An 18,708-nucleotide genomic window follows, 5' to 3' on the forward strand; every position below is an offset into this window, starting at 1 on the left:
TCTCTCACAGATGAGTCTACAAAGGGCAGAGTTGGAAAGCACAATCGTGGTTTCCAGTGGCCATGATCCTGACTTGTGCGCCTCCAGTGCATCCTCTCTCCTTCCCAGATCTTCTCTTGGATCCAATGGGGCTGCCACATCCACTGGTGATGCAGGGGCAGTTGCACCTCTTGGCCTGGAGACTTTCCAGCAGTGCTGGCAAGTGCCAGGAGTTTCACAGAATACTTTGTTCTTCCTGTCACAATCTTGGGCTCCCTCTGCACACAAACGTTAGGAGAAAGCCTGGTGTAGATGGGTTGGTTGGTGTAACGAGCTGCGTGTGGATCCCATGGCATCCGAGATCGATATGATTGTGAATTTTCAGTCAGCTATTGCTATTCAGGGCATGGATTATAGGACTGTAAACAATTTCTGTTCAGCCCTTTCGGCAAGGCATCCCCATTTGAGTGGTAAAACGGTAGGTGAGCAGCCATTCGTTTGCAAACTGTTGCAAGAGATTCAGATGATTCGACCACCTCAGCCCAAGTATTCCATGGTGTGGGATGTGACTGTGGTTTTACGTGTCCTTAGAGAGTAGCCCGCGAATGAGGGTCTTTCTCGTGAACAGTTGTCAGCAAAAGTCACTCTCCTCTTGTGTCTGATTTCTGTCGCCGGGTTTCAGATGTGAAGACCTTGGATTTATAGGTAGAGTACATACTCCTTCGGGGGTGTCCTTTACTATCTCCAGACGTACAAAAACTGGTTCCAGATGTGTCAGTTATCCCGCTTTTCCACATCATCAGAAATTGTGTTTTGTCCAGTGTCTAAAGTGTTATGAAGACGTTACGCGTGAATTGCGCTATGATTTTACAGGACAATTGTTAATCTCTTTGCAGAACACTTCCGCTCTATTTCTTCTGATAGCTAGGCCCGTTGGATTAAATGGTTGTTGTCCGATGCTGTAATTGATGTCTCCATTTTCAGATCTCATTCGGTGAGAGGGTCCATGACCTCTAAAGTCTTTTTCACTGGTTCTCGTCTGGATGACATTGTGGCAGTGGCGGATTGGTCTTCTGATTTATTTATTTTTGCAGAGTTTTATATAGCGCGAACTAGACCCGAACCGAATCAGGTATCAGAGCGCTTTACATAGCACCAGTTACATTACATGAGGACGGACACACACACACATTCATTTTAGGCACGGGGAGATTAAGTGATTTGCCCAGAATCACAGGAGGTTTTGGCGTCGTTACCGAGACTCAAACCCAGATCCCCAGGTCCGAGGTCGAGCGCCCTAGCCGTTAGGCCAACTCCTCTCCCCCTTTCAAAGTATTTTGTATCACAAGCCAGATGTTGTATCTAATGTGGTGGCTCAACTTTATACTAGCATAATCGGAAGCCTCTGTTCCTGGCAGAGAATCCGAAAAAGTTATAGCTAGCGCCTCAAGAATTTTCAATTCTATTAAAAACACGGATGCGAGGATTCTACTGCCCTTAGAGGTTGTCTACTCAATTATTGTTATATTTGCTTGTGATATTATATTGGTATGTTTTATTGTGACTGATGTGATTATCCCCCCAGATGTTATGACAGAGAGTTCTGGAATTGGGGTATTATGGGTTTGGTTTCTCTTTTCAGGAGTTGATGCCAAGACGACTTGAAGTGGCCTGATGTTCGGCTGACACTGCATCCGTTTGTTGAGAAGGAGATTCGTCTTCGCCTGTTGGAGTTGGCCCGTAAAGTGGTCAGTTGATATTCAGTTCCAGTCCTGATGGTTCAATGTTTTATGGACTTATGTTGTTTTTTGCGCAAAGAAAGAGGAAGGACTACGGTCTGTTGGATATTTATAGACAATCAACAAAAGACAGGCCCCGTGGGAAATTAAAGAACTTTTTGCATACTGTCTTTTTTACAAACTATATAGGAATGTGTTATATGCTTTTGTGCATCAATTGGGATCACCTTATGAGGACAACAGTTCTCTGTTGAAGTTGACTATATCTGAAAATCTGCTTAAAATGCTTTCTAGAACACTTTATAAGATAAGAATGTGATATAATTCTGATGTTTGTGTCTATTGTTTTTTTATTGTTTTTTAGTTGATAATATTTGAATTAAGAGACAACGTATAGTTTCGTCTTGATAAAGGTGGTGTAATATCAAGTCACAACACTGAAACGCGTTGACGCACTTATTCACCATTAAATCCGAGGAACTACCAAGGGTGTTATGAGTTGACACTGGCTGCACCGCAATAATTGATTCTAATCGGATTAATAATCCATGATGTTTTTCAAATGATTCACTTTCCCCTTTGTCCCTTATGTATATTTTATTATGAGATAATGTGTATTCTTTGGATACTTCGTTTTTAATACTATAAATTTGTGATTTTTACGTATTGTTAAATGTTTGATGTTATAATTCTACAATACATTTACAACTAGACCCAACATCAGTTTAGTTTTGCTAGATTTAAATTCATATCTTTTCTGCTATGTTTAGTTCAGGAGTGCTCTGATCTCTGACACTGGAGTGAATGAAGGGTGTTTGAATTGACACAATATTACTGCGAAAAGTTCATTAATTTCCCAAGGGACCTCTCTTTTGTTGATTGCAATCAGTACCCAGTCCCTTGGTTGGTGGGTTTCTCCCTTTCTCTTTTTTGGATATTTATAGACAGTCATTGCCATGTGATTGTTGAGGAAAAGAGCCGTGAAGGCTCATGGGTTATGAAGTTTAAAGTTTGATTAGCTTCTGTGTGTTTCTAGTAAAGAAAAAGAAGCATAGTCCTTACCACTGTGTCTTTAATAGAATTAAAAATTCTTGATGCGCTAGCTAGAAATATTTTTATTGAGGTCGTTAGTCATTCACATGTTTCTTATGATGCACCTAAACATCCATAGAGCTCTCGCAGTGCACATCTATCCTTACTAGCAGAGTACTGTAACATCCCAGTACTGACACATTAACAGTGCTCTCAGAAATCAACTCTCTTTGTTAGAGGACGGGTGATAATCTCCATTCTGTTTAACAATCAGTTTCACAACCTCAAATAAGCAAAAGAAAAACTCAGCTTCTTATCCCCTTGGGAATGATAAAATGAGCACATTTGAGAATAGGACAAAACCTGCTATTAACTGCCTCAAGGTATTTCGCTTTAGGCGTGCTGTATACTTGCGGTCTATTTAATCACAATCCAAGAGCTTTTAAAAACCACTGGAGATAATCGGTTAATTGAAGTCCTTCTATCAGTCTTCATGTGTTGTGTAAAAAGGGCTTGAAAAAATACAGCAATAGATCAGTGAGGTAAGCACATGCAACTGCAAGTTAGGAGTTTTATACCCAGTGTGAATCTAACACCAGGGAGGGGCACAGTAATTTAAAAATGAGTTTGTAATTCAGAGGGAGCATCTCCAACTTGAGGTGCAACACGTGGACAAGTAGAGCGTCTGTGTTGCAAGCAATCACAAGATTTTGGTCACATATCAATCAATATTGGGATTTAAACTCAGGCCTGGAGGTTTTAAACCAAGTACATTTCAAAAATTGGGAGATAGGGCGAACATGGTTCCTGGTCCACCATTTCTATCTTTAACAGTAGAACGAACATTAGCAAAGCCAGTGGGTCACTCATTGTCAAGCGGGTGTAATGGTCACTATATTTTCATTTTTTATGCAACTGCATGCCAAAAATAAAAATAAAAGCGGGAACAACATGCTGTTGCATTTATGTGGAGAAATGCGTGCTAGAGATAAACATTTAAAAAAAGAATGTCACATATAATTTTTTTTAACAAGTTTTAATAATATTAGCAACACAATTAATATTGCATTGTGACATTTCTAAAGCACTGTGTGGTTAAAGCACTCACCAGCACAAATAGCAAGCTACACTACGTAGAGTGTGTGGATGGAAGAGTCTTGTCTTTGTTTTGAGCCTATGTGGGAAGTGTTTTTATGTTGTGTCTCATGACCTCTGAGGTGTGCAGTCGCGGCTGGTATGGGGGGGTTTGGAGGTGGAAGGAAGGCTTGCGCAGGGAGGGGGTCTTGCGGGGAGAGGGAAGTTCAATTTACAATTAAAAAAAATGTAAGTTAAATTACCTTCGCCGGTCCGGTCCTGTGTCGTCTCTGCTTCACTGCTCCTCACATGAAGCAGGCAGCCTCCCTTCCCTCCCCTAAGCCAATTACAATGCTGCAATGGCAGCGTTAAGATTGGTTGGGACACCGACCACACAGGTGTCTATGGAGAGGCCACTTTCTCATTGTAGGCTGCATGCAGCTTACATGGAGAAAAGGCAGAGTGCGTATGACTGATTTGGTCGGCCCTGAGGCCGACCAAACAGTCAGCGCCCTCAGAGTGGGCAAGCCACTTATCCCCTGCTCTAAAGCAGGACCGCCCACCCACCTGCCCCCAACCAAACCCTTCTGCTTTCCCACAGTGTGAGAAGCAGAAACATAACGTGGTATTTATAATACCATTTTATGTTTCTGCTTCTCGCACTGCGAGAAAACAGTGGAGCGACGCTCCTCTGCCCACATGGAGGAGCCGCCCCTGGAGGTGTGGTTATTTTGTTATGGGACACAGTGTTTCATGGTATGTTAGATAGGTAAATGTTATAGAGAAAAGCTAAGGTCTCACCTTTTTAGACAGTGTAAGCTGTCTGTTTGCGGAAATACCTATTGTCAGTTTACAGTGGACTTAGAGCCTGCCCATTGTTTACCACTAGTGGACTTTATTGTCACTCATTTGCTTGCTATTGATTCATCAGCTTTTGTAGACTTTCCTTCTTTTTCTTGTGTTTGTCCCTCCCCTACAGCCTCATTACTTGTGTCCAGTGCTTAATTTATAAAAAAAAGGAAGTGCAGGTGCTGAAAATTTTGCCACGGAGGCCACAGCTCACTTCTTCCTCCGGTGAGCCTCACTTTCAACACTCTCACTGCCTCAGTCTCTATCTTCTAACCTTGATCTGTTGTCTGTCTCCTAAGTCTTGGCTCTAAGAGTCTATCCTTTCACCTCTCTAATTGTTTGCTATCATCTTTGTCACACCTGGTGTGTTACCTTATTCCCTGCATTTCTGATTTACTCTCTATTCATTCTAGCCCTGCCCCTTTCCCTCTTCACTTTTATCCATGCTCTGCTCTCTCTCCCCTCGATCTTCCTCTTTACTATCACTCTTCTAGCAGTGATTAGCTGTGTCTCCATTTTATCATTTATCTTCTTTTTTCCCCCTATCCTGTCCTCTACATCCTTTCATTCTATCTTCTCTCTTCATAATGCTCTCTTCTTCACATCATAGCTGCTTTCTCTTAGTATCTGGTTTGCTCTCCTTGTCTTCTACTTAGCTCTGTCTTATCTCTCTCCTCTCCTGTTTCTTTCTACTCTTTACTCCTGCTTTCTCATTCATGTATAACACTGCTGCTGCCTGTGACCCCTGTCGTGGTGAACAACACTTACAACGCAACTTTTACATCGCAGAGCCTTTACAACGCAACCATTACAACGCAAACTATTACAACGCATTGCTCTGGGGGGCGCTCTAGGATAGGGAATAGGTTAATTTACTATCCAATAACCTTCCCTAGTGTCCACGGGGACTGGAGTTGGAATAGTAAATTAAACTATTCACTATCCAGCACCCCAAAGCACTATGCGTTGTAATGGACAGCGTTGTAATACTTACGTTGTAAAGGCATGCGATGTAAATGCATGCGTTGTAATGTCATACATCCCCCTGTCGTCAGCCTGTACATGTCGCTGCTGTTTTGAACTCTGCGTTTTCCTGTTGTCATTCCTAAATAACTGGAAGATGGCGTGTTTTACTTTCTTACCTACACCGAGTGCAAAACAAAATGTACACCAAATGAAAATGCTTTTTTTGCATATATTAATCAGTGCGGTATGACTGGGTTTATTGTGGAACTGACGGCGCTCGAGCACAGCAGGTGATGTCACTGCTAGTATTGCCTGTAATTAGTAGGTCCAGGGATGGCGATGGCATTGGCATCCTCTGCGCAGCTTGCTGTGACCCTGCCTGCTACAGCACAGGCATTGTCCCCAGCCGTAATGCTGCCAATGCCGGTAAGTATGGCTGTGGTGCCTACTGAACTCACGCATGCTCAGCAATTACCATACTGGGGTGCAGCGCACAGATTCTACAGCTGACGCCATGGCAAACAAACGTTGTGTTGGTCCACAGCCACATCGAGCACGTTGAGGATAGCAGCAATGCAGGGCTGCAAGGATATGGTACTCTGACTATGCAGCAAGTAGAAAATCCACACTTACTTTCGTTTATTCTTCCTCAAGAGCCCTCCCAAGTTCCAAATGCGCTCTCGCAGATTCCTTGCCTCAACTCCTTTATGAGCCTGCCCCCAGCTACAATTATCCAATGGGAGGCTTAGGCTCAGGCAGTGGCAGGGTGCAGAAGACTCTGGGAATAGAATGCAAGCCATAGTTTGTCGATGACTTCTTGGATTTGTGATCGGCATGATGACATCATCACTAACGTGGTGATACACAATCATGCCTGCCTGAACAGGCGTATGCTGGCCTGTCTATGAACATTTACCAGCCAGTCACCATGCAATGTATGTTATTCTTTTTATTTTTAATTTGAACAATTAATATTGAGACCACCACTTGCAGGGTCAGAAATTGTAGCCCCAGCCCTGTGAAAGAAGTGCCGGTGCTGAGCACCTGAAAGCAACTGCTTGTGCCCTTGCACTGCTTACATTTGAAAACTACTTGTTTTCCTTTTAGTTTAGGACTCCATGAGAGTGCATGTGTTTTCCAGCGGTTTCTCTTGTGTACTTCTCTTCCCTTCATTCACAGTGCTGTATTGCTCTCTCTCGCCTATGTCTTACTTCCTGCTCCCCTCCATGCTGTGCTCACTTTCATGTGCTTTTCAGACTCGAGTTGCTTTCTCACTCATGTGTTGCTCTCTCTGAGCCGCTCCTGTTCCTCTACTGCTATTACTTCCAACCACCCGTGCTCTCACCGTTGCTACTCCCTTGACCGACATGTTCTCTTTTTGTTTTTTTTGTTTTTAAAAGTATTTATTTTTCTTGGTGGAGGACCAGGAAACACATTGCTGCCAATACTTCTGCCTTAAAAGCATTTTTGTGCTACATCTATTTCCTTTTTTAATTCTTATTTACTGTTTCATCTTGGATCTGTACATTTAAAAAATGGCACCCGCAATATTTTGTAGGGGAGCACGTGTAATAGACCATGCATGTGCCTAAAAAATGGCAGGCATACGTTATTGCAACTTGTGTTTTTTAACCTTTGGCAGTGGTTCCCTCACCCATTCTCTGTTGCGATCCATGTTGTTACTTGGCCTTCACCCACCCTCCCTTATGCTCTATGTTTTTGCTTGCTACCCCATACCACATGCTGTGTTGCGGATGTATGACGTTACAACGCAGGCTATTACAACGCCTGCCTTTACAACGCGGTTTTTACATCGCATACCATTACAACGCATAGTGCTTTTAGGCGCTGGATAGTCATTTATTTAATTTACTATTCCAACTCCAGTCCCCGTGGATAGTAGGGAAGGTATTGGATAGTAAATTAAATATATTCCCTATCCTAGAGCGCCCCCCAGCGCAATGCGTTGTAATGGCTTGAGTTGTAATGACCGCGTTGTAATGGTAGTGCGTTGTAAAAGTTTCGTTGTAAGTGATGTTTACCCTGTGTTGCTTGTCCCGCTGTCGTGCTTTCTTTGTTGTTTGCCTCCTCAGCCAAACTGCTGTACAACATGACTAAAAGTCATTGGCAAAGCTGATAGCTCTCATGCGACTGAACCAGGGCCGGACTGGCCGGGAGGGTGGGGGTCAGTTTTATCACAGGTGGCCGTTTTTAATGTAATGCTGCAATATCGGCTGCCTGTAACAAAAGAGGCAGCTGGAGTGGTGCTTCCCCCCACCTCTTGGGGGTTGGTGGAGCTGATTGCCAGGGCTGGTTTCAGTTCCCAGTTTGGCCGTGGGCTGAACTATTGGCTTTGCCAATGCTAGCCTGGTTTCACACTGTGCAATCCAGCCACTAGATGGGTATCTGATTTTCTCTACTGTTTTACATCAATGGTTAAGGATTTGTCCTTAATTCTTGGCGTACGAGTAAGAAGCGTGGGTGGCAAAGTAAAGTGAAAACATATCTCGTTTTAGGGTCAAGGGTCTAATAGGACCTCAAGCTGAGCCTGAGCCAGCCATCTGCCTCAAGCCTCACTCAAGCTTTCAGTGGCTGGTCGGGTATCGCAATTATAAGAGTGCAATGTTTGTCTTATAAACGCATGCAGGCCTCATTAAATTCGGGCAGGTCTTAACTATTGGAATTTAAATAATGAAAAAGGCCCCTAAAAATGCTGGGACATGCACATTTTTGTGCTGTAAGCACCAAAACCAATGTTTATGCCTCATTTCTGGAACCCCATTTTAAGCCCCATTTTCACATAGGGATAAGCAATAATTATAGTTCCTGATAAATGTCAAATATTTTGCTGTCGAACTTTATCGGATGCAATAGTTACCCCATCGGATCCCAGGGTAGTCATAATTTGGTCCCAATAAGGAAGGGACTCCCGCACTCTGAAGAATCAGACTGTGGGACCAGATGTCTCATCAGAATTTAATGGAAGCTTAAAATATCCTCTCTTATAACCAAGGCTGAAGTGGGATGAAAAAACTGGGAGGTCTCTCAAAGGGCGTGGCCCGTGTAATTAAGGATGTGGCTTAAAAACACATTAGCTAAAAATCTGTTCTTAGCATAGTGTGCCGCTGATAGAGCGCGCAGAGACCAACTAGCTCAGTTTTACCATACTCACCATGGGCCCTTATAACATTCACACTTTGAACTAGTAATCCTGCCTAACCAATTTACTAATTTATTCATTCTATCAGTTTGTCCAGAGGTCCGATTTAGGACTTATACCTGTAAATCATGACTTACCAATCCATGTCACCTTATTATAAATCCTGTGGATCAGAGAGTTAGCATAAACAGGTAATATTTAAACACATTTACTTTTCTTATAATAACCACAGACTCGGGGAAAGTTTTAAAACCTTTACCTATGATAGATTTTCTGAGTCAAATAAAAAGGGCCACAATCTCATGACCATAAATTTTACAAACAAAAATATAACCAGGACATAAAGTTTGTAAGAAATCACAGTAACACCTTTAGACATTGGTACCTGGGAAGGGTGAGAAAGGGAAATAGCACAAGGACATACCACATGAATTATATTTACCTAGAATGGTGCAATGACCAATCCTGGCCACGGGCTGGGGCAAAATACGGACCAGGACCAGGCTCCTGACTAATCAGGTGCCCACGGGAAAAGACAGGTGCAGATCAGGACAGGTGACCTCAGCTAAGTGCAACACCAGCAACACACCCCTCTCTCTAGGAAAGCCAATTAATACCCCGATTGGGTAATCGATTCTTCTGACAGAGTGCTCCGCCAGCACCTCTGCTCTCGATCGCCTATTGAGTGCGTTGGGTCAGTGACATGTCAGGTATTCGGACAAGTCAGACAATTTCTCTCCCTGAGCCTACCTTAGTTATACCATTTTGAGGGCAATGTACCACCCCTAAATGTTGCAAATCTATGTGTTCCCCTTCAGTGATTGGTTGGAAAGACGAGGAGAGGTCATCACACCATACGAAGATGATGTAATTTCAATTTGATTCATATTGATTGACTCCCCACCCACAATTTACTTTTCCCATGATTGTATTCCGCCAAACAATATTGGTACACATTTTGAATACATTGTATTTGGTAGCTTCCTTTCTAGAGGTCAGATGAGCAGGTTCCCAGGCACATCGTGGGTAAGAAGTGGGCTGGCAGGAGTTCAATGCCAGTGCTTCAGCAAATTCAGAGTCAGGGTGCGCATGTGCAGAGTCATCCAAGATGGAAGATGTATCAGGAGTCAGGCCCGAGGTATGAGCTAGTAGCAAAGTCAAAAAGAAACATATTAGAATACAAAAATAAATGAATGCACTGTATGCCACTTATCTCTACTCTATTCCCATTACTTTATTTTAACTTGTGCGTTAATGATTAAGCAGAATGAGCAAGTTTAGTACAAGCTGCAGCATAAGCATTAGCATGTGAAATTTTAAGTAGCCATTTCTGGCAGTGCGCAGAAACAAAGTTTTCCCACCAAGCAGAGAGGTATGTCACACCACGTGAGTGTGGCAAATGCATGCGCAGAAGGTTTCCTGTGTTTTTGGCGGCCATTTTAATGCATTAGAGTTACTGTTAGTAAAAGCACATAGAAAAGCTTCCCCTAGATACTAGAAATGTCGTGAAATGTAAATATTAGTAAACAAAACACGTTGGTTAATATATTTTAAGTTATTTAGAGAGGGCTGAATACAAGCAAGTTTCGGAATACGTGAATCCTTGCTCCATCATCGTCTGACTTATATTTTGCTGTTTCCGTCATTGCATCCAGATATATGATACAACAAGTACCATCATACCTACAACAAGGCAGGACTATTTGATTTGTCAATGGTTGCTAGTTGCATAAGATAAGTAAACAGGAAACATGGCTTGTTGTATATATCATTGAAAAAGCTTCCACTGAAAGCCTTGGTGACACAACGACAATGTTGCTGCTCTTGAGATTCAAAAAGAGAAGGGAAATCCAGAGAGATAATGACTCTCTTTAAAGGATTTCCCTTCCCCTACAACGCTCATCTGGCATGACATCATGCTGTAACTTCTCCATTAGTGAGAAGTGAGCAGTGTGAGCGCGCGCACATGATGTGCCTGCTGTCAGTGCAGTTCTGGGAAAAAACGGACCGCCAGGGCACAAAACAGAGCCCGATAGGGACCTGTTTCGAGGCCCCCTTCAAAAAACTGATGGTGCTCGGTACTGGTGAGACCCGGCCCACTTAAAGCCCTGCTTATAGCCTTCATTTCAGCACCATGAAGATGCTACAAAACTGGAATGAGATCTGGTGTTTTTTAACAAGAGATTAAATACCCTCATGAATTATAGGTGGGTGAGCCATTTAAAGCTCGACTCCAGCCTGAAGCCTGGCTCTGGCACAGCTCAAGGTCCTGTTGGAACCTATAACAAGCCCATAACAAGCAGAGCTTTCAAGTGGCTTCTCCCTGCCTCCCTCCGTCTACTCAGGATATGCTGTTACAGCCAGAGCTGCAGACTTTGCAACTGGGGAACCAGGTGCGAGTCGTGGCATCGGCTCAACATCCTGTGATTTTGGTCAAGTCACTTAATCTCCCTGTGTCTATAAAAATGAATGTGGCCTTGTGTAATGTAAATGGTGCTCACGTAAAGTGCTCCAAAACTTTGGGGTAGAGTTCCCGGTATATAAGAAATGCTCAAAGAGGTAAAAACAAAGTGTTAATATAGAAAAGGAAAGACAAATAGATACCCATTTAATAACTGACTAGTACAAAGCAAAACTAGAAATCCTGGATAAATTGTGGTTTTCCTGCTTAAATTGTGTGATTTTAGGCAAATGTTATGCTTCACCAAAACTAGTTCTTTATTATCCCATATGAAAGCAATTACAAATATGTTAGTACAGAATACCAGTTGTAGATTTCCTATTCTGATTGATTTAATAGACTATAATGTTGATCTATAATATTCTGGGCCACATACAGGGTTTATATGACAATGGTCTTGCCTCTCAGTTCACTAGTTTATGTTTAAAACTATCACTTTTAATAAGTACTTCTCTGTGCAGTGATATAAGGTGATGTATTAATGTCAAAGCTTCCACATGTTAAAGAAGTACACTTTTTTAAAATTTTGAATCAACTTTATCATATTTTATGTGACGTTTGCTTTATAATTTACGTAGCAATCATTTATAGGGCTTAACTCGTGCATGGGCTCTAAGAGCCGAGACAGATCCTTGACTCAGCTCTTCCAGTTAATTCGCCCACCTCGATCATAAATGCTTCAATTACAGCTCCATATCTTTCTTGAATAAAGATGAGATGATACCCTGAAAGATCTTACCAATTCTGTTTGCTAAGAAAACATTTTGGGTGGCTGAATCTTTAAGCAATCATCAGAGTGGAGCTGCAGGGGCTCTTAGAAGCGGTGAAACAACAGCAAGGCTTTATTAACATGCAAATGATCTTTTAAAGACCTGTGAAGTGCTCGGGTGCGGCTGTGTGTGTGCCCGGGTAGCTGTCTCATCCCGGGCTGCCACACACAACGGGGAAGCCCTTTGAGTCCAATGGGTGTTGCGTGCCTGGTGTACACTTGTGCCCACCTAGTCCTAGAGGTGCAAGACTCTGTATACTCATGTATACCCAGGCCAATAAATTGACAGCCAGCACTTGTGGTATGTTTGTGTGCATACCACATGGCACGCACAGTTTTGTGGAAGGCAGTTTGCAATACTGTGCCAGTTACTAGAAGTGGAAGGCTTGGGTCACCCATATGCACCAGTTAAGTGGTCCAAAGACCAGGCCAATTGCACATGTTTTGTAATCGCAGCTAATGTGTACAGCAGCAGGGGTTCAAGCTGTTATGTTATATTCAGTGCTTAATTTGAGCCAGTGGTTTGCGGTTCTCGTCACCGGCACTTAATCGTCATTGTTAATCATTATAGTGCAAGCTCAACCCAAAGATATTGGAGTGCATTTCATGAGCACCAGTTAAGGAAACATTCATTTTTGTTGGGCATGTGGAGATTACGTGATTTTCCCAGAATCACAGGATGTTGAGCTTAAACCGAGACTCGAACCTGGTTCCCCAGCTCCAAAGTCGGCAGCTCTGCCAAATGCCTAAGTCACTTGGATTCACCCTGGACATCAACCTCACTCTCAAGGAACACATTTCAAAAAAGCAAAGAAGGCCACTACCAGCTCTTTTTTGTTAATAAAGTGAAACAGGTTGTCCCAGAAAGAAACTTCAATCCCACATACTCTAGCATCTTGATGGTGGTAATGACTTGCTCCATGTCCTCCCAGTTTCCACACTGGACTCCTTAAGGGCATAAAACATCTCACCCAGGGCACGAAGAAATATGATCACATCAACCCCCTTGCGATGGAACTACATTGACTTCATTTGCTGTCCCGCACCATCTTAAAACCCAGCTGCATCATTTACAAAGCTATCACAACTAGCACCATCTCTCGTTGCTCACAGCACACACGCAGCCAAGCCACCATCACACTGAAGACTAATACGTGTAAAAAATGTAAAAACAAGGCTGAAGGCATTTCTAGCTATGCCCCCAGGATCTGGAATCCCATTATGCACTGGGGCCCCCTGCCCCCCACCAGTGCTGCTCCAAATTAAGAACAATCATTTGCAATGCAATAGGTCTCGCATTAGGAAAGATTGAGCTATTGGTATTGTAAATGACAAATTTTTTATGTATGTGTTGGTTTTGGAAATAGCGAAATTAATAGCTTTGTCATTTACAATGCCAATAGTTATAACTTTCACAAATGTGGCACCTATAGCATTTGTAATGCAATATGTGTTTTATTTATGTGACTTAGATGTATTGATATTACAAATAACAATGGCTTTTAATTTTTTTAAATAATTAATAGCTCCCGTCGCAGCTCTGCCCGCAGCTGGAGGTAGCCCCCGAGGGTGACGAGGTGCAGCGCCAGAGATAGCGCCAGGAAGCCCAGCAGCAGCCGTCCTTCGCCGGCTGGGAGCCTCGGGGGCGGGTCGGGGGGTCATGGCACCAGGAAGCAGGGGGGCTCTTGTGAAGTGGAAAGGATCACTTATATGCAGGAACAGTCAGGAGGCGAACAGGTTGAATAGAAAGATTTATTTCCACAAAGTCAGCGTATCCACAGGAGCACGTCTGCACTCAGCAACCTCCAACTGCATAAGTGCCTAAAGCCACAGTTGGAAGCTACTGGTTGAAGACGCATCGAGAAATGCATCTCTTGAAGATAAACATTCTTCAAGAGATGCGCGACCACAAATACAGAACATACAGCACGTGTGAGCTGTCAGAACTAACTGCACGTGCAAGTAACATCAAAGAACAGAACACATAACTCTAAGCACTCTACAGCTCTCCGGGATCTGCTTCAACCAGCAGCTACTGCCCCATGTCGCAGATCCGTGGAGACACTGCTGGGAGAGCCTGGGGGTGGGAGAGATAGGGAGAGGGGAGGAGACCGCAGGGAGGAGCTAAGGGAGGGACGTGAAGTTAAGAGGGTGGGGCACTGCTGGAGCCGAGGACGGGGCAGCGGCGACTTCCTGCAGAGGAAAGTTAGCAGCTAGGACGGGAAACGACACCGAAGAGATAGAGGAGCACTGCGGCCCACGAGACAGAGAGCGGAGCATGGAGAGGCAGGTAGGGAAAGGACCTGGAGAGAGCCTTAGGCAGAGGGAGGACAGTAAACTACAGAAGGGGAGGCGAGAGACGCCGAGGGAAGGATGCAGGCGAGAGAGACGCTGAGGGAAGGGGACACGAGAGAGGCGGAGGGAAGGGGACACGAGAGAGGCGGAGGGAAGGGGACACGAGAGAGGCGGAGGGAAGGGGACACGAGAGAAGCGGAGGGAAATAAACGGGAAAGACACGAACGCGGCATGGATGCGAGGCACTGCAGCCAGTTTCACTTTCATTCATTGAAGAGCGCGCACCAGGCAGGGGATGTGCACGGCACCGGCTGGGCGTGCGCGCCCACGAGGTTCAATCTCGGCAGGAAAAGCGCATGGCACTTTGCTGTCCACATTCCCCCAAAAGTAACAACATTAGTTGTCTCGCCCTAGACAGCAAAGCTTCACTTTGCTTTCGTCTAGGCTCGACCTAAAAAGCTGAAGAGAAGACGCACCTAGAAAACATCTCAATGCAGCGACACTACACTCTGCTCCTAGAAACCAGCTACCTCTCCATTCACTCACCAGGCTTCTGCTGACGTTTGACCCTGCACAGTGCTTCCCTGTCTTTTGGCTAGGTTTGTGCTACACAAATACCACATACAAACACACATACATATTAGAATAGTTGTCATTATTGATGTGATAATAAAATGCTGGCCCTAGCTAGAAATGAGGTTGATCTGCAGCGACAGGCAGTGAATCTGTCTCATGGCTGTTGCACAGAGGGGCCTCAGCAGCCCTCAGACAGATTGTCTAGGGCTGGCAAAGTCCAAGCCCTGGCCTCATGTGTCTGATATGCCTACGTGCCACCTAATTTGTGATGCACACCATCGGCATCCATATAGGTAGTATGAGGCAATTTAGGCTTGATCCCTAAAGTGCTGCAGGCTATCAGCCATCCTGTCACCTCACCCGCTCCCATTTTGTTATATGGTGTGATGGGGTCAGGATCTCACTGGCCACACACCACCCTGTGATGCAGTCAGAGAAGGTGAGGTGAAAAAACAAGAGGCTAAAACAGTACCGTACATAGCCTGTACAGTAAATAGTGTATTCGCTTTACAATCTTCAGCTTTCCTTTTCCTGCTTCAGTGCCTGAGGCAGAAGGAGCTATGTGACTGCCAGAGAATCTATGCACCATCATCTGAGGAGGTGAAGCGACCTACTGGTGCTCACAGCTGAAGGTAAGATAGAAACAATCTGTCACATATTGAGTGTGTGCATGTGGGTGAGAGAGAGAATGTGTGTACGTGTGAGTATGTGTGGGTGGGTGTATATGTGAGTTTGCGTGTGAGTGAAAGTGAGTGAGAGTGAGTGACAGGAAGAGTAGGTGAAAATAAGTGAGAATGAGTGAAGCAAGTGTAACTCCGGGTGAGAATGAGTGTTAGACCCTGATTGGGTGGGGGCTACCGGGCCCCAACTGAAGCATTTTAAATAACTTGCCACTGGTGTCCTGGGGTCCATCCTACTATGGTTCTACAACCTGGGCCAAGTAACCCTTGCCGCTCTTGACCCTCAGGGTCGTGAGGGTGAACAGTCAAAGACTTCTTAGGGAGGTAGTGTGGAAGACAACAGACTCAGAACTCAACAACCAAACATGAGACCCAATAATTCACTGCCCAGTGCTTGTCTTTTCAGAAAAGAAAGTACTTTTATTATCACTGCAGTACAAATTACAACACAATTAGATAGGTATCAGACTTACGGTTAAACAATCTCACCCGTGGACGCATACTAAAATCAGGTACCCACCTGCTACCCTTCTGCCTGCTCTATGGTTAGCCCCAAGCCCCTGTGTCTAGAGTGATCCCCACCTCCAAGTTGAGCGTTGCCAAAATTAGGCACAGGTGCAAGTTTCATCAAGCGCTTTGCCCTGGGCCACTGATGAACCAGTTCTTATAGATTGTTAGCCCAAAATAGTTACACAGAGGTGCAGATTGTAAAATACTATTTCCAGACATTTTTTTCCCATAGCGGGGACTGGGAAGATAATATTCCGGTCTGGAGGTCTGCGCCGGAATTGTGGATTGACTGCAGAGAATCTCTAAATCTAACAGCCTTGATGAAGTCGTAGGGACATTTCCCCCAATTGACGAAAAACGTGTTGGCTAAAGTTCTGAGGAGGTCACACAACAAAAAGATACTTGTTCCAAGGAATAAACCCATGAAGTCAAGAAAAGAAGCCTTGTATGTTATTCATACTACATATTGTACTGATTTTGTCTAATATTGTTTGAGTGTGCCTCTTGATACTAATTATTGTTGCTCAATCTTTGGTTTGAAATTTAGGGGAGGGTTGGCTGTATCTCTCTTTCATTTAAGAGCACTGCGGGTGAGAACCCTTGAAGTGAAACTTGGATGTGATAGTCATATGAGCGTCCCAAACGTATCAAACACCCATTTGAACCTAAATGTGAGTGAGGGACAGTGTGAGGATGAATGTGAACGAATGTAAGAGAGTGAGTGAGCGAGTGAGTGAGTGAGATTTAGCATGAATCAGCGAATGAATGTAGAGTGAGCATGAGTGATTGAGACTGTTGTGTGAATGTGGTACACTGGCAAATCTGTGGCTGGTGCTAGCACACTGGAAGCAATAATTGGCTTAAATGCGTTACAAAATGCTGGCATTGGCATATTGGAGGTAATTTTTGGCATAACGGGCACCCATTCCAAAATGCTGATGCTGGCATCCTAGAGGTGATTCTTTGCATGTGCGAAACCCCTGGTGAAATGCTCCCATACTATATGTAATTCTTGGCATTAAGGAGAAGAATGATAGCATATTGGGGGAGCAGGGGCAGACAGTCATAACAAAATGATGTCCCTAACATACTATAGATATTTTTTTTATATAGATCACACGTGATGCACCAATGGCAAGTGGGGTGGGGCACCCATGCCAAACTGCTGGCACTGGCACAATGGAGGGGATTGTTGCCATACGGTGGGGAAAGGCACCCCCTGCACATTTTGAAAACAAATTAGGTTAACTCCTGCGTAGCATCAGGCTTCATGAGCTGGGAACATCAATAGTTTTTGAGAAAATTAATGGAAACACTGACCCCATTTCCCCCCAAAATTTCTCAGGAGTAGAACACCACCCCCTTCCTAACTCCCACAGAAGAAGTCAGACACACTCACTTCTCTTGTTCGCTGTAATTCAGGGCAAGTATTTCACCTCACCACTCGAAAGATTTCCAGCCGCCACTGACTCATTTGCTGCCTTACCCTCCATCTCAATGTATTGGACCCAGAAGCTCAGAATGATGTGGCCTGCCATCAGTCCCGGGTGTTCTGACGTCAAAGGTCTGTAACACACTGCCCTGAACCTAAGAAACTCGGCCCACTGAGCTGTCTTGGCGGTGTTCAGTGTTGGCATTGAAGGCCTTTGGCACACTGCCCTCAAATGACGTTATTTCAGCGGCGCGAAGCCTCGTGCCCCAGTTGTGCGCTTTTGTTCTTCTCACGGGAGCGATTGTGTTGCGCCTCTTTGTCTGCTCCAAGAACTGGCACCCTGAAATATGCGGAAAACCCTGAGCCCAGGAGTTCCCGCTGTACTTAGATGGGAGGCATGAGGTGGGGGAAGGGTGGTGGGGGGAGGCATCGCTAACAATGGCGAGATGGCGGATAACAACAGGTGGCTGATAAACACCCGGAGCCTCGTGTGGCGAAAAGGTTCCCGCGCTCACCTCGGCCTTAGAAGAAAGGCCCCGGCGTGTTTACCTGACAGGCCCTGAAAGGAACAAAGGCCGGGCGGGCCTTTCACAGGCCCCGGGGTGGGTAGCCCTTCTCAGCAGGCCTGCAGGCTGGCGGCCGCGCTTCAATGGGGGCTGTCGAGCTCTGAGAGTGGGGCCCGGTGTGCTTGTGTGCGCGCTGTGAGATCAGGTGCCTGTGCAGGCCTCAGCCCCCGGGGTGTCGGGGGACCCTCTGTTGTCTCGGAGGAAAGCACTTAAAATCCAGGGGAGGGTTCAGTGTGAGAGCCCGCCCCTCCCAGCCAAACAGACCGACAGGCATCGGGTGAACACTCTCTTCACCAACCACGCCCATCAAATACCACCGCCTGAGGGGTCAAGGCAAGCCAACCCTTCATAACCAGCCCTAGGATTGGGAGGATAAAACCCCAACCCCACCCAGGACAGGCCACCCTGTATATTTCCAAAGGTGTACGGCTTGCGAAATTCCTTGTTATTAGCCTTGGCCTAGTTTAAAAAACAGCAAAACAAAAAAAGATACTGAAACCCTCCACACTCTATACAGGGGGGTGGTCTTTTCTGCAAAAATGATCATTACAAAATCAGCATGACAGTAGACGCCCCTTTCGCAGCAGGGGCAGCGGGTGCTGAATTGACCAACAAATGAT

The sequence above is a fragment of the Lissotriton helveticus genome, chromosome 1_1, assembly GCF_964261635.1.
Source record: "Lissotriton helveticus chromosome 1_1, aLisHel1.1, whole genome shotgun sequence".
NCBI lineage: Eukaryota > Metazoa > Chordata > Amphibia > Caudata > Salamandridae > Lissotriton > Lissotriton helveticus.